The sequence below is a fragment of the Drosophila grimshawi genome, unplaced genomic scaffold, assembly GCF_018153295.1.
Source record: "Drosophila grimshawi isolate 15287-2541.00 unplaced genomic scaffold, ASM1815329v1 contig_44, whole genome shotgun sequence".
Lineage (NCBI taxonomy): Eukaryota > Metazoa > Arthropoda > Insecta > Diptera > Drosophilidae > Drosophila > Drosophila grimshawi.
In genome coordinates this window covers 7,540,616-7,558,520 of record NW_025063240.1, presented here as the reverse complement: position 1 = coordinate 7,558,520, position 17,905 = coordinate 7,540,616, and the positions used below count along the sequence as shown (strand labels likewise).

General features: G+C 38.6%; 1 long non-coding RNA gene across 1 annotated transcript in view; it reads left to right on the top strand.

Moving 5' to 3' along the window:
• Positions 1-17,905, top strand: part of LOC122322628 — a 127,301-nt gene that overhangs the window by 19,372 nt on the left and 90,024 nt on the right. The window lies entirely within an intron of this gene.

The following is a 17,905-nucleotide window of genomic DNA, read 5'->3' as shown; positions in this document are numbered from 1 at the left end:
TAAAAATTCATTTTTTCTTGCATTAGTTCTATTTGCTGATATCCTTGATTTGATTAAAATTCAATGCATAGAATTAAGTTTCAAATATACAGTATATGGACGGCCTGTGATTAGGCAGGAAGTGCGACAATCGTCCTGACTCAGTACTAGAGCTAATCCTTGAGGGATCTAGCAGGGTTCCACGCTGATTAATTAAGTATAGAGTTGTGAGATATAAATAAGTGCAATTTGGCAAATAAAATGCCATTTAATTATATATAAATAAGACTTTACTATTGCAGTAATTATTTTAATTCTCAGCGTAACTTTTAAATATTTTTATAGTTGTAAACTATTTTATTACGCCGAAATTCTAAGTAGCAATATCAGCAGCAAATGTTTCCGTAAGATTTTCATATTTATTATTGTAGTTTTGGATTAATTATCAAGTAGATTACAGCTTGATTTTAATAGAAATGTATGAAAATTGACCAAATATTTCTGATCTTGGACAGGCTGTAAACATTTTTATGGTTTAGTTTTTGAAGTAGTTAACATTTTTGAGGTCAAGTTAAGTACTTAAAATGTGCATAAAATATTTTCATTTTCATGCAACTATTAAAATATTTTATAGCTACAGAACAAATCTTCACGTTGAGAATCTAGGAAACAAGATGTTGAGTTGACTGTTTTGCAGAAGAATTCCAAACTGGTTCTTGGTTTATTTAACGAAAGAAATTTAAGATGTGGCTCTCAGGCACTGCAGATGATGATGAATGCTTCAGTTATTTTATGCCCTTGGTTGTACAGAAATTGTCACCGATATAAAATAGTCGCCAGTGGGCAAATGTTTTACAAGCTGCAATTAATGCGTCTGTCCTTTGGATGTCCTTTGCACATAAAATGGTGCAGCACATACGTGACCATAATTACAAAAGAGACAACATTGACCGTAAAACGCAAAAACACAAACACAAAACCATAAAAAAGTAGTCGAAGCTGAAGTGGCAAATGGGTGGGAAAAGACAACCACAAGAAGGGCGACATAAACAACAAAATGGCGCAATGCAGAAGGAGGTGGAGATGGGACGGTGGAGGCGACGTCCTGCATAGTAAAAATGCAGGCAGTGGCAACATAAAGTGAAGGATAACAAGGATTTACATTAATTCAGTGGCGACGTCGTAAAAAACCCCCAAAGACAGCGGCCACAGACAGAAGCCACCTTCACACAAAGTTGCACGACGCCGTCTTCGTTGGCAAAGTGGAAAGTTCTTTTTTAATTGAAAACTAGCAGCTACCGCCAGCTGTCATCGTGCGTTTAGAGTTGGTCGAGGGGCGTGGTCTATGCCATGACCCGGGCAATTAATCAAATGTTGCTATGATAAACTTCAACAATCACACACACACACACACACACACACTTGAATATTCGGTTAGGCACAATAAAAACCGCATTCATTTATTAAACTTCTCAGCTGGCAAAAGCGCAAAACGACAGCAATCAATCAAAGCTCAGTGGTTGTTGTTGTTGTTGTTGTCTTTTTTTTTTTTTGTTGTCTTGGCCCTTTTACGCCTTAAAGTTGGCCACATGAAAATATTTTCAATTTAATAAGTGCTGGCCGCTTGGCGTCAAGCATTTGATAAGAATGATGCCCCATCGATTTTTCGAGCCAGACTAAAACCCCAAAAGACGTTGCACCCCACTCCCACTCCCACTCGCACTCCCATCCCTGCCCATTCCAATCATCTCATCCCGCCCACTCCCAGTGTCGGTTGTCCAACACTCCACTCAAGTGTCACTTGGCATTCATAGCTTTGGCACGTCCACTGACTTTTTTCTCGCACTGTGCGTAGAAATCTCTTTCGTTTTGCTGCCTTTCTCTGGTCCCATTTTTTCCTCACCCTGCCCCCTTATCTTGTATCTCTTGCTAAACAAGACGAGACACTCTAAAAGCGTTAGCAGTGCACTGCGCAAAAAAAAAAAAAATAAAAATAAAAATAAATAAAGCAAAAAACTAAAAAAAATAGAAAGGAATTCTAGAAGTTGGTCTGAATGAATTCTTGGGAAATTCAGCTGAAAATAAGTATTCAAATTGAAATAAATACATCTTAAGGATTATATTTTTTTCCTTCTACTTTTCAGTTCATTTCTTTTTTTTTTTCACTGTGTATTGTTTGCATGCTCTTAGGCGCAAGCAAATGGTTTCATCTGATTTGTTGTTGTCCGCGTGAAAACTTGACAAAATTGATGTTACCAGATTTTGTTTACTTCTCGTCCGAAAATTCTTTGGATTTTTCCATGACTTCTATTTTTTTTTATTATTCTCTTTTTGGCCAAAGGCATCGCTTGTTCAATGGCATTGTAATTTTTACAGTTTGTTTAGATCTTTTGGACTTGATAGAAATTCGTATTTTATGTTTACAAATTGTGTGACTGATGATGATGGTGGAACTTGGCCCACAGTTGCCAACAAGCGTTGGAACATATTTTAAATGGTTGTGGGACAGATAAGAAATAGTGGTTAAACATCGACAAGGATTATTCTTAAACAAATGAGACCGATTCTGTTTTGAATGCTTTTTAAATTTATAGAAAACAGGAAGTGTTGGCTTAAGATGAATGAAATTCCAAATGAAACTTTTAGTTTATGTATGCAGCAGTAATTTCTCTGGCTCGAGTAATTTAACAAAACAAATATACTCGTATATGAAAAATAAATCAAGTTAGCTTCGATAAAAGAACAATATTTGAACTTGTCATGCAATCATCTAAGTTTGGTATATCTATTGGCAATTTTGATGTAATACCCTAATGTCATTATTTGCCAACTAAGGCAACATGAAAGTAGACTCCACTTCCACTTTAAGAAATCCACTTGAATTGCTACCTAGTTGTTTCTTCATTTTGCCCCCTTTTTTAATTTCATTTTCTTCATTGCATTTTCGTTCTGTGCAAACTTTGCGGCACCTCTTGCCTCCTGCCACTATCCACAAAACTGATAAAACACAAACGAGGCAAAAGTTTAATTTTCGTGGTTACTTTGGCTCGAAAACTTGCAGCGTATTTCATTTGTAAATAGCGCAAAATGGCAACAGGATATTGATGCAGCCTGCAACAGTAGCAGAAGCAGAAGCAGAAGCAGAAGCAGCACCTGCATCCTTTAGACCATTGTCTGTCTATTGTCTTGGTGTTCTTCTGCTTTTTCTTATAGTACTACAACTATTACGGCTAATACTTTGGGTCTAATGTGTCCGAACTCTGCTTGTTGGCAACTTTTCATTAAACGCACCTTAAGGCAGCGCAAATGGCGTAAAGTTTGTCCTGGCAAGCAGGACACATGTGTCCTTTTCTTTCCTTTCGTTTCGTTTTCTTTTTCCTTTTTTTCTTCTTTGCCTTTGCCAAAGTAACTCAAAAGAAATTCTTTTCTTTACAGCTAGGTATTTGGTAGATCTCCAACCATCACCCCTCGAATGCCTTTGGCTTGCAGTGCAAATAAAAGCGGAAATGAAAACTGTTTGCCTTCAAGCTTCGTGCCAAGTTCTTTGGCTGCCTTCGAAATAAGTTAAAGCAGCTGTCCATTCCCCTCCCGCTCCCCCAAAAGATCGACCTCCGTCTGAGTCCACTTTTCCCTTTGACAGTTCGCAGCAGGTGTAAGAAGCGTGTGTACAAAAAAAAAACAAAAAAAAAAAATTTGGTCTAAATAGCTGCGAATGTTATTACATTGTTGCCTCAGTCAACAGGGTTTCCCCCTAGCTGCGATTGGTTTACTCTCAAGACTTGCAATTTTTCCCATGCCTGCGATTTGTATCTGCGTCTGTCGTCTGTGTTTCGCTTTCCATTCAGCCAACTCAATTGCCTTGAAGTGGGCATTGATGAATGTGCGATATATCAATATGTGTTTCATTCAATCAGCACATGCAGTTATTCAAAATGCACTCCTGTGAATACTATTATGCTACTCACATACATGCTCAATATTTGGCACTAGCCTTGCATAAGTTTTAGCTAGTTTCAGCGCCGAAAACACTTTCAATTGAATTCAGTTGAATTCGAATTTCGTTGAAATACATTTTGAGTTTCCTTGGAACTTGATTGCATTATTGGAGTTTGTGAAATGTTTGTACAGTAACTGAATAGGATCATTGATAATCACAATTTCAACAGAACTGCTTGATTATTGCTTGATTGCATTTTCGGAGTTTGGGAACATTTTGTAAAGTAACAATATCAACAGAACTGCTTAAATACAACAACACAAATACAACAAATATATATATATATATATGTTAGGCAATTGAAATTGAAGTAACTGCTTAAACTGAAGCTTTAAATTTTAATTAATAAATTTATTTTGAGCTAATTGAAATCGAAATACATAACTGATTATATACCCGAAGCAAATTCGAGTAATTTATGCAGTGTGATATAGCATTAATGTTATAGCTAATGATTGATAACAGCTTGACGATTGATTGATGAACTTTATCTAGCCGAATGCCAGATGGTTGAGCAAACATATTTAATATGCAGAGCAATGATTGATGGGGTGAATTAAATAATAAATTTCCGAATGGTTCTGAAAATTGTATTCAAAAAACTGTTTATGTTTTGCTTATGGCTGACATTCTCAGACACATCCAACCGTAGCCGTAGAAAATGAAACGTTGTTGAATCTTCAAAGTGATTGTATATCGCAGCATAGGCTCAACATTTAAGGTCCTTTGGGGCTTTCGCAATCCTAACTAATTGAACCCAATCCACCATCGCAGTCCTAACTCCACTCAGTTGCCACAAAACAAACAATTTCCATTAAGCCAAAACAAAAAAAAAATACCTGCGCACAATAAAAGCGTGAGTTGTTCTCGATGCCTGCGCTAGATTCAATGTTCGGCACATTAATGGAGCATTAACGCTAATAACTCTGATGACATGCAATGTCAGGCAGTAGTTTCTAGTTTAAGCCGCATTTTCTGCCTTTCCATTTCCATTTCTATTTCCCAAGCGCCGACGGCCAGCAACTATTCAAAGAGCAATTCATCTCGCTCTCTGCCTCATTGGGCAGCAGCAGCAGCAGCAAAAATTAATGAACAAAATTAACAATAATATGTTGCATGACCAGAAGATACCCTATGCACAGATCAAAGATTGATGGGATAGAGTGAACCTTAAATTAGAAATGAGAGTGCCAGAAATCTTAAATATATATATATATAGATTTACATTGAGTTTGTTAATGAATGAATCTTCTTACTTCTCAATTTCTATCTAATTGTTGAGTTTGTAGATTTTCATTAAAGGTAATTATTATTTGCATATCCCTCTCAAACATTCAACTGGCTGCAGGGTATTAGCAAAAATATGCTGGTAATCGGCTTATAGTATTTGGCCTGGCCAATTTCTGCAGCCTTGCCATAATTTTGACGCATCCACTCGCATCGTCTCTATGAGGAGAAAGAAAAGCAGAACGTAAGCGTGTAATCATTATTTTCAATGGTGGCAAACAAAGGCAATCGCGGCAGCAAAGGGGCCGATGAGAGGAGGGCGTGGCGAAAAGTAGCATAAGAAAGCATAATGAACCCTAAATAAAAGTGCGCGCACATCGAAACTTTGGCCTGAACTTTTCCACGCTTAACACTTTTCCGCAACAATTTATCGTTCTTGTCGCTGGGCGGAAGTGTTTGGCATTGCCAAAAGATAATGCTCCGAGAACTCCCAAAGTAGCTGCAACAGTGGCAGCAGCAGCACCAGGACCAGAAGGACCAAGTTTTTTGAGAGAGCCGGCAAATGCTTGCTGGGCCATCTCAAAGCCTGCAACACACAGCCAGCACACACACACTCACACACATACACACACACACATTGAAAACTTGCCACGCGACTTGCATTTCGAAGAAAAACTATCGCCAAGCGTTGGGTGCCCTTTTCAGCGTCTGCTTTTGGGAAATCAGTGAAAAATACGTAAGCGAAACCGCCATATTATTTCGCCATTGATTGCAAATGGCGTGAATTCCCGTTATACCCCAACGGCGACAACTTCAAAACCGAAAATAATTCGAATTTAATGTGACAATGGATTTGCCTGCTCACTTGCCATTGTTTTTTCTTCTTTTGTACCACAAACTTTACTTCCAAAGAGTTTGACATGTGTTAATTGCAAGTTGCACAGATCTTGGCTGATAAATATTTCAAAATGTTTGACATATAAAATCTGACACACTGCAAATATATAGAATTATCTTTGTATAATTCAGAGCCTTGGAATAATTTCGTAAAATAATATCTATTACTTTTATGTATTTTAGAAACAAAGAATTTATTTGAGTTCTTTCATCTTTCTTTATTGGTAATATTGAATATGTTTAAATTTGTCAAAAATGTGAGTATTTTTATATCTGGATAGTGAATTATTATAGACAATATTCTAGTTCTGGAAATTTCTATATTTATATTTGTACATTTATTTTTATGTTTTATTTAAATTAGTGCTAAGAAATTATACCACTAAATAAATATATTTCAGGTAAATGTTTTTACATATTTAGTTTATGCGACAAAGAAGAGTTTAAAAAGTTTTTTGTTAAAAGAAACAACTAAACTGAATTTTTAAAATATTTTGCACAGTAGATTCTTAAATTTACTCCTTTAAAAATGTTGACTTTCTGTGTTATGCGCGCTTCTCAAGTTAACCCAATTCACTTCGTCTACTTGGCCAAGTAAACCAGTTACAAAGCATTAAAGCAAATTACATTACACATACGCCACGTCAAACATGAAATGAATGCAGTATACTGTCTAGCTTTGAACTCAATGCTAGACGGAGACAATTGGATTGATTTTGCCATCAAAGGTAAGCTGGCTGCTAGACGTCTGCCCAGGGATCTACTTACACTTCCCATTCGAGCCGTTCAATATACCCCTTTCGAAGGGGACACAAAGGCGAAGTCGCAGATTTGTGCTGCATAAAAATAGACTTTCACTTTGCTACAATCTGCTCAAATCTAATATGAAATCGCCATCTGAGTCCTACTCAGTTGCAAGGCAGTATTTTCTTCACTTCATTTGCTGTGGTAAATAAATAAATGTTACCTTATATGGTATACCGAATATTGAATACTCTACAATAGCCCTGCCATAATACAACAGATTTCTGTAATATTCACATATATACTTAATTTAAGTTACAGTCCTGGTCATCATTAGTTATAGGAATTAATAAAGTTATAGTTTCTTCTTGAGCAGGCACTCTTCCTAGAACATTAAATCAAAATATTCCCCTTTTCGCTTGATATCCTTCTTGTTGTAAGTGAGTGGGAATATTTCATTTGGGGCAGCCAAAAGCCCAGAAGTCATCTAATAAACGACATTCAAACGCAAACAATCGCAGGCAATGGCAACGAGCGGCCAATATGCCAGTGTATAAAGTGGGCGTGGCCCCGAGCTAATACCAATTCCACTTTTCGCGTCAACGCGTAAGCGCGTTTATTACTATAAATATTAAAATGGGATTATCAAACAAAACGTACTTCAGGTTTTTATTACATTCTGCTAAGGATGCTGCCCGAACTTCTCGCCTTCCGCACACTCACTCCTGCCCTCTAGAGACCAACGGGCGAGGGGTTGGGGTTGGTGGATGGTATTACCCTGGGGTATCTCATTTGCTGCGCTAACTGCAGGGCTGCAATTTCTTGTGTTGACTTTGCCGTCACTTTGACTTTTCGGCTGCGCACTGTGGCACGTAATGGCAAAGATTTCCTTGCTTTTTTTTTATATTCTTCTCGTAAAGTGAGAGGGATTTACTTATGAAAAATAAATTTACGCTTGCCACTGACATTGCCTCACTGCCTCAGTCTGGCCCCAGCCGAGTTGTGTAACTAGTTACTCCTTAGCTGCTTCCTTTTGGCGCCTCCTCAATAGTTTCGCTCGCTTCTTATTTATGCTCGCGCGCTCGTTAATTTTCAAATGGAGGCTGCGACCAGTGTTGGATAGCGGAAAATTTATGTGCATGCTGCGGCGTGAGTTTAAAAATTATGTTGCATACCAGTGAACGTAATGGGCAAATTTCTATGCCAAGCTGCAGCGCAAAGTGTGATTAAGGTCTGTACATATTTAAAGTGGGGTGGCAAATGTTGGATGGATAGAGATAAATTGCCAGATGGGTAGATGGAAATAGAGACAGAAAGACAGAGAGAGAGAGAGAGAGAGAGCTGCAGAGATAACAGGTTAAATGTTAAAAGTAAGACAGAAGAGGACTCAGTTGGCTAGATATATTTTGAGACATTAATTCAGCAAAAATATGCAGCTAATCAAGAGAAATTCGGCTTGGCAGCCAGAAAATCAACATAGTTCCGACCAAAAATATATTTTACATTTTAGCCAAGAGATTTTACAGTATTAATTCACTGTGACTACGGAATCTTAATCCATGTAAATAAAAGAGTTTTTCCAGACTAGAACTGCATTTAAATTTAGAAAAACCAAATTTAAATTGAATTTTTAATGTTTATTATTATTGGAAATATGACTAGCTTCACTGCCGACCTTTACATCAAAGTGACTTTTGCCGTTCAACTATTTGGGCTTAAGCTTAAGGTTTATTTCGGTTTTTAATGCTATTTTGTCGCACTTTTGTGTGAACTGTCATTCCCCTGGTAATTAGAGTGAGAACGGCCCACGACAAAATAACATTTTATGGTCTACACAATAAACTCAATTTAAAAGTGAGCCACGTGACACAAGAAAGTCTCAATGCCACATACATATGCAATCCTCCAAGGATACACACAGGACTTGTACGTGTCCTCTACGCACATACACAGCGACAAATTGAACTTGACTAAATAATTAAAATAAAAAGAGGGAGAAAAGGCAAACAAACAGGGACAAAAGAGTTAGTGCGAAAGAGAGACAGAGAGAGAGACAGAGACAGAGAGACAGAGAGAGAGAGAGTGTGGGAAATGGAGTGTTGTGACCAGCGATAGATAAAAGATAAAAACACTCACACACACACACACAGCGGAGAGCGAAAACAAAAGGAAAACTTTTTAATTTTAACACATGCGAAAAGTTGCTGGACATAAAAGCGATGTGCGCCGACAACGAAGACGACACACGAAACGGAATAACTTATTTTCGTTGGGGAATTAAGGCAATTTGTAGCATACTTTTTGGGGCTTGTTTGGCCGCATTGCCGCCGCTGCAGCAGCATCATCAGCCAAGAGACAGGAGTAGCAACAACACCAAAGCGGACATCTCAAATTAATTTCACGTACACACACACACACACACACACAACAGACGTGTGCGAGTGCGTATTTGAGTGTGCCAATATAATAAAGTTGCCAGCTGCGAGAACTCGTGTTGAACGCTGGCTAACTTTAGCCAACTTTGTATCTGCATTGCCGTAATGAATTATCAAAATCATAGAAATCTTTTATAAATATTGCCGTCAATTGCAACTGTTGAATGTTCAAAATAGCAAGCATTTGTGGCTACAAAATGTAGATATTCTTTCATGCTCAAAACTTGAAGCACCTTGGTTTTCTTCATATTTGTTGCCCCATTTGCGTATGTCAACTTTTTGGCCGCAAACAATGTGAGTGCCTATTAAAATGTGTCCAGTGTACGTGGGAGTGCTGCATGTGCGTGTGCTTGCCTCATTTTGCTGCATGTTTTCATTTAAAGCACACTCCCAGTCCAATGAGTTTATAGTGTTTTCAATTTCATTTGAGAACGCAGGCTTTCTAATTGAGTTTAGTTTAGCGTTGCCGCTGGCATTTTCGTTCGTGTTTGCTGACCATTTAAATTTAATCATTTTCTTGTGTAAAAATCACTTTAATTGCTGTTTAACATATTAAAAATTTTGTTCAGCAATGTTGCCTTTTGCTGGCTGCACTTTTTTGTTCACTTTTTCACTCTGCTTGATTGCATCAGAACAAGGCATAATAATTTTCCTGTTTTTCTTTAACATTTTTCATGATCAAACATGTGATAAAAGTGAGTGATTAATCGAGCAAAACAAATGATTTGCGTAATTTAGGTAAATTTAAAGCATTACAATGAAGTTTTAAATATGTAAAAAGTAAGGTCACACAAGGCAAGTGACACTCAGGCATATTTAAATAAACTTTATTTGCAATGCACTTAGAACGAATTTTATCTTGTCAACTTTGCAAGCGCAAAAGTATTTTTCAAGGACAAACCCAGCTTGCATTTTGGCAGACAGCCCAATTTTTTCTAACCTACCCAAACTAACCCCTCAAACAACACGCGACCAGCTCCGATAACTAAAGAACTCTAATAAAACCTAAAGAAAAAAAGACTCGAGCGAAACGCAAATTTGTATACTATTTTTTGCTGTTGTTTTTTGTTGGTTTGATGAATGTACGGATTGGGCGCGCTTTTGTTTTAGCGTACATTTTTAAAGGCAGGGCCAAGGGTTACCCGAAAAACAAGGCACAAATGTGGAGCCAAACGGACGCTGGCGTACACAGGATATGACTTTGAGCCACATCCGGCACCACATACACACACACACACACACACACGCACAAGAAACATGGCAAACGGCCACGCCCCGCTCCTGAAAGACAGCGGAAAATTGACTGGCTGCTGCCTGCTGCTCAAGGCTATTTAAGCGCTCGTTAGACAAATTCAAATAAAGTAACGGCAGCTGCAGTAACAACACCAAAAAAATAACTTGGCTGCTTCGTTGCACAGAAAAAAAGAAAAGAAACCAGCGGAAATCCTTCTTTTTTGTTGCAACCAACTGCGATAGTTGTGCAACGAGGCAATAAAGTTTATTGGATTCCATTTTTTCGTATTTGACATTATTTGTGGAGTTTTTAAATGCGTTTCGATGGGTGTGGCATTCCCAAAAACCGGTAAACGGATGTTGTTGTTAATAACCACCCGATATGAGTCTATTAAATGTTATTTGTCCAGAATTAGCCAATTTTCATATGAGCAAAATTTTGATTTTTCATAAACCTTCTCTGAAGATGAGTGCCGACGGAATTAGAAATATATCGGAGTAAATGAAAAGTTAAAAAACACTTGACCTGAATTATAAAAATAGATCATAAAACAATTAACCATCTCTGATTAATTAAAATATTAAGGATCTTATAATATAGCCACATCTTTTTAAAGTAGTCGTGGAGTTCTGAATAAAATCAAACTAAAAATTGGAATGTATTTGTCATTAAAAATTGTCTATATCCAAATACTATATCCTATATATATCTAGGAACAATCGGTAATACATATAGTTATACTTAACTGTTTTAATTGATATTTTCTTATTTATTAAAGTTGGTTAACAACACAAACTGTTAACAATCCATCGACAGTAATCGAAGGTAACAAGCTTAAATGGCAATTGAGTTCTATAGATATAGATATAGATATAGATATTGACGTATATGTAAAGTGCACACGCAAATTATGGCCAACATTTAGTTCTTTGCCTTCTGGCCTTCCTCATTGTTGGCAATTGCACGAAAGTTTCTTTTTTATTGCTTTTGAATGCTATCTAATTTGGGGCGCACATGCGAAAATTTGACTGGCAACGCCTGGGAGAACTACATAAACGTCTCCCACCTACTCGTGCCAGTCCTCATCACCTGTCCGCCCCTCACCTGGAGGCATTCACCGTGCTTTTAGCTAACGAAATCGATTCCATGTACTTTGGCCCATTGCATTTGGTTAACGCCCATGGCAGGCAAAACCAAAGTCTGTCGTGGGCGTGGCAGAGGCAAAAGTTTACCACACGAATTTCGATGCACGCGTGTTTGAGCTTAGCAGCTGCTTCTATTATAAGCCCACAAATGTGGGCGTGGTCGCATGCCCAATTTGGCCAATTCAATCTGCTTACCTTGAATCGCAAAGTACGCAACAGCGAATACCGAAGAAAAATTGAAGAGATTTCTCTTAAAGTTCATTAAACATTTCTCTGGTTTCAAATTGGGTGGTGGCGAGGAATAGGAGTGATTTGGGGTGGAGCGGAGAGGCGGTGGTGTGAGTAGTCGTGGCAGCGGCACAGCTGACAAAACTTTTATTCGGTATGCCATAAAGGTTTTCAATTATTGCTTTTTAAATTGTTGCCTTGTTTACACAAGTTTCGCTGGCGACAAGCTAAGAAATAGCAAAGAACGTAAAAGAAAATCATTTTTTTTGGCAAATGACAGAAGACGAAAGCAAAAAAAAAAGAAGAGAAAAGAAAGAAAAAAAATACGTTGAACAAAGCATTTAATTTTTTGTCTCGTTGACTGCCCGCTGGCGTCATCGTTTTTTTTCATTACGTGGTTGGAGTTTTGAGCATCGAGTAAAGCTTGGACAATGTAAAAATGCTAAATGGTGAGTTATTTGAGAAAAATAGCTGACTACTCCCTGGGAAATGATTGATGTTGACGAACTAGTGAGTAAAACCATTTACTAAGCTAACAATCTAGTAAATAAGTAGAAATGAACATTTAAATTATATTATTATATTAGCTTGAATAATTGTACTCTATTTTAAAATACCAGAAGCATCACAATAATCAATAAATTCATGAAAATACAATGGGAAATTCCTGAAAATTACGCTAGATAGGAGTATAAATAACATATCTATACTTACCAGATGACATTCTCAGTTGAACACTTAAGAAGTTTTCGGTGCCTTGACAAGCATATAAAAGGCGCCAATTTTGGCTGCCATCAAGTGCGAAATCAATAAGGAAATCTGTCAATGGCACTCAAAATGGCTGCCCTTGCAATTGTGTAGTTTTATCTCTGACTAAGTGTGTGTCTGTGTGTGTGTGTGTGTGTGTCTGTGTGTGTGTGTATGGGTAAGTGTGTAAGTGTGTGTGTGGGTGTACGTGTCAACCTCAAACACTTCTTGTTAGCAAGTGTTATGCGTATGTGTTTGATTCTTTTCAAATTTGTTCGCTCCACTCCCCAAACAAAAAACCCAACTTTTCTGTTGTGTTTTCTTTTCTGCTTGCCTGGCATTTTCAGTACATTTTCTTTTGCTTTTCTTTCGCTCCATTGCCGTTTCTTCTTTTATTTATTTATTTATTTTTTTTTTTGGTAGAGTTTTGCGTAATTTTTAACGCAATTTTCTGGCGCTCCTCTTGCCTCGTGCCGAGTGTTTATGTTTGAGTTTTAGCGCCTGCAAGTGTGCTTCAACACTTGATGCCTGCCCAATGCTCTGTTGCTGACACCCTTCAACCACATCGCACACCCCTCATCCAGTCAATAATCGAGCCGTGGCACGTGTCTCGCGGCTTCGTTCGCGTCCTTTACGGTTATGGGCCTTGGCAATGGGCAGTGTCATCGATTTGTGGAGCACCCAACGCAGCCGCCAGTGCAGAAAGTCGTTTTTGTGGCACTTACAGCTTTTGTCTAATAGTCGCAATTGTAGTCAAGTGCTTGGGCGTTGCTGCAAGTACTCCACTTTTATAGTTCTCGGTTGGCCGACCAAATGCTTAGAGCCGCTTGACTTTTTCCAGCTTCCAGTGCCAGAGATTTCAGCCTGGCCGTTTAGTGGTCAATTGTTTTAGCCTTGCAATTGACAATTCACAGGCGGAATATGGCGAAGGAGAGACAGGGGAAGTTAGAACGAGTCAGAGATAGATAGAGACTAAGTCTGTGAGATTAAAAGAAAATAGCCAGAACTATATTAAGCGTTAGAGCTAGTTGAATTAGTTTCTTTTAAAGGTTGCTGACATATTAGATTGGCAATTAATCCATATAAATTCACTAATTATACTCCACTGTTAAACATATAACTCCTTCATCTTCAAGCTTAAATTAAAGTTTACTCAGCCTATTTCCAGCCCGCTTCGCCGTTGACAACTTTCTTCAAACTTTCACTGCATTTCAGCAGTCAGCACATTCAAAGTGCACCCCTGGGACACATCGAAGCCCACACATTTTCATTCGCAATTGAATATTAATAGGCCATAAACACACACACACACACACACACACACACACACACACACCCACAGACCCACACAAACAAAGTTGAAAACCCAGGCAGCCGCATCATTTATGGCGCGTTCTAAACTATTTCATTTAGACGGCACTAAAACCCAACTTTCAACTTCCCGCTCTAACCCCAGCCACTCATTTTGGCCATTTGGCTGCTGTTCAAATCATTAACATTGCCATATTCACGTTGCGCATACGCCACGTGTGACAGCAGCAGCAGCAGCAGCAGCAGCAGCAGCAAACAATGTGAACATGTCAATGAAGCCGGCTGCCTTTTAGCTGCTCAACCGCTTAACCGAACACACACACACACTCACACATACAAAACACACTCACCCATACACTCAAACACATACTGCCATCAATAAACATCAAATGCTGTGTAAATGTCGCAAGCAATAAAAATCTGTAGGCGCTGACAACTGACTGAAAATGGAACTGAAACTGAAACTGAAACAGTAACAGAAACAGAATCAGTGGCTTGACGAGGCAACGTTAAGAGTTTGGTTGCCAGCGACAATCAGTTAACCAAAACATACACACAAACATACACACACATATACACACACACACACACACAGCAACACACTCAATACACTTGCTACGCTAAAAAGAGCTGGCAGCCATTTGGAATTGTCGTACTTCGCATCTAATTGCGAAAATTTTTGGAAACTGTCAAATTTTGCAGCAATTGCTAAACCGCAGGCTCTGGTCTCGGTCTGGCTCTGGTCTAGGTACGAGTTGCCACCGCCACTTCCTCCCGCTGTCATGCCCACAAATGTGTTCCGCCCCTTTGAGCGTTAACTTTATTATGTGTGCGGCTGGCACAAAACTCGCGACTTATACTTTTTGGCTAGAGAGAGAGAGAGAGAGAGAGAGAGAAAGAGAGACTCTTTAGCTCTGTCTTACTCTGTTTTTGGGTTTTTGGCACTTTTTGAGCTGCACCTTCGCTCGGTTTTTAGCTAGCTTGCATTTAGTAAAGCTTTTACTACCGCCTTTTAATGGCAGCGGTTTAATAGTTACTCACAGCATTCGATTTGCCCGAAATGAAAATAGTTTCGACTTTGATTTATGCTGTTCGCTTTTACGGCTGTTGCTGTTTTAGGTTTATGGCTTTAAGCCTGCAAAGACTGCCAGATGTTTTTGTTACCAATTTCACCACAAGTTCGCCTCAGTTGCAGTTGGTTTTAACTCTTTAAGTTAGTTATTTTCAAATTTTATTTAGTTAAAAGAAAGACAACAAATACAATAATTGTTGATTGGTTTTGGCATTGAATTGTCATTTATCTAAATTGGTTTTTTGATCTGAAATCTTTCTAACACTGTTCCAGCTGGCATAAATTAAGTGTTGTACTGAAAAAATATATTATTATTAAACATATTTTAGTTAAACTAGGTATTTGACCTCAAACTCAAGATGAAAGGGAATAATTTTAAACAGCTCATTTAATTTAACAATAAAATCTGCAAGACATTTGCTATTAAAATTTTATTCAAATGCTGGAAAATAGAAATAAAAGGAGAGCAAAACAAAACATAACAAATCCAGTTGGAAATGGTTTAAAGTTGCCGTCAATTTCGTTGCATTTGTTTTCTGAAAATTTAATGCAAATGTCTCACTTTGGCAGAGTGCTCAAGCACTGAGCTGAAGGATTTGCATTCGCCTAAGCTCTGGAGACGCCCGGCGACACAACCAGACGCCAACACAGGCAATAGTAGGGCGACGGGGGGGGGGGGATGCTGCTGGGCAGTCATGCTCCAAGTCGACACTTGGCGTTGGCTTTGGCTTTGGTGGCGCGTGTCGCGTCGTGTCATCTAAAACGGAAATGGCAGCCATTACGCAGCAAGGACGAAACTTTGGCGTCAGTTGCTGTTGCAGCTTGAGCTGCTCGCTGGCTTACATTTCATCAGTGCTAATGATAAGAAAACAATTCGACGAACGAAACTGAGTGCGAAAGAAAGCAGCGCCAACAAGTCAAATGCCAGCAGGACACTAAAGGAGAGGAGGAGTCAAGCCAGGGGATGTTCTCAGCTGCTTAGCGCGCATAAATATTGTAATAAGCATGAAAATTACAAATTTAGCTGCTGCTCGATGCTGACGTGTCTGCTGCAATGACAACGCTACTTGCCACTTGCCACTTGCCACTTGCTACTTGCCACTTGGCATTGAAGCAATTTGTAATTTACATCTAATTAGGGGATTTTGTGCAACGAAAATTGCAATGCGAAGTCGACAACCAAGACACAGACTAAGACCAAGACCAAGACTCAGACTGAGACTGAGACTAGGACATGAACGTCGCAGGAAGCATCAGTGGCCAGGAAGTCTGGGCCCTTTTGTTGAGGTGCCAGCTAGCTAGCTAGCTGGAATAGCATATTTACAAAGCACACAGCTACAGCGGCTCAAAGGATTTGTGAACGCAACAAGCGGGAGCAAAAAAGTCTGATTGCGTCGCACGTCGTGCAACTCGTATAAGCAACATTTAATTAAGTGACTTTCTACACTTTGTGTTGACTTTTCTTCTTTGCTTTTTTTGCATGCCTGCATGGCGTGTGGAAGGCGTAACGACCTACCTGGTTATGACTGTAAACAGGAAATTAAGTTCTAAGCCGCTTGCCATCAGGATGGGGTTAATTCTACGGGTTGTGTGGGTGGCTGGCTTCGTTGAAAGGTTAAAGGGGGCATGGCAACTGCCATTTTAGTTGCACACTGAAAGCATAATTGAAGGCATTTGGATGCAGCTCAACCAAAGTTATATTGTGGCAAATGGAATTAGGTTTTGGCTTACGATTTGGATTTGGAAATACAAATGACTTAAGTGGATTGGAGACAAGATACAAGATATGCAAGGTTTAATTGAAAAAGTGAAGCAACTACTTCAATATAAGCGAACACGCATTCAGCTTAAGGCCTTTGCTGTTATTGCTCTATAATCTAAGTTATCTTAAGGTTTAAGATCATAAGTTAGCTTTACATAAATAAAAAAATAATAATAAAAAAGTGCATTTATTCAGGCAATTTACTTACTATCTTATTATTTATTATTTTAATATGTTTTACAGGTCAATTAAAAAAACCATTTCCTTAAAATGCTCCTTAGAATAAATAAATACATATAAATATATATTCAAATCGAACAGCTCGCATTAAATTCAATTCAATGTAAATCGTTGCTTGATTTTGCTTTAACTAAACCCAACCTGCCCAACTTTTAAGCTAATAATCGCAATGCCAAAAATGCTATCTGCCCACAAAAGCAATGCTATCTATGCTCATACCTTGGTCGAGCGCTTAGTTGGCGCTCCAAAGCATTATTAGCCTAAGGCATTTCGCCATACAAATACCGGAAATATTCAAAATTCCACACCTAAATGGTTAGAGGTCCCAATCAGGAATATTTTAATAAAAGCTTTGTTGCTACGGATTGAAAGTGCACTGCATGAACTCAATTATAGGTTAGTTGAATTTGGCGGATATGGGAAAAATATCTCAAAGGTGTACAAACTAAAAAAAAGAATTCTTGAGCACCAAATACGGATGGCTGAAAGAGACACGAGACTGCTTAAAATATGCGTAACTCTTCTTAAGCTATGTCCTTAAGCAAGGAACACGTGTGTGTGTCTGTGTGTGTGTGTGTGTGTGTGTGTGTCTGTGTGTGTGTGTGCTAAAGAATGTTGTAGCTGCCGAAAGGAACGAGAACATTGTTGCTGAAATTGCTCGTGTTTTGTGCGTCATGAAATGTGGCTGAGGGCGGGCCTCGTAGGACCTGGCTAAGTAACCACATGCTGTGGGAGCTGGTGTGGGCGTGGCTTTGGAACAATTTAGTCGGCGACAGCACAGCTTAAATTCACTTTAACTACAAGGTTTTTTCCTGTAAGACGTACCTGAAAGAAATTTAATTTATGTTGAGTATCTTTCACTCAAGCACACACACGCACTCAAAATA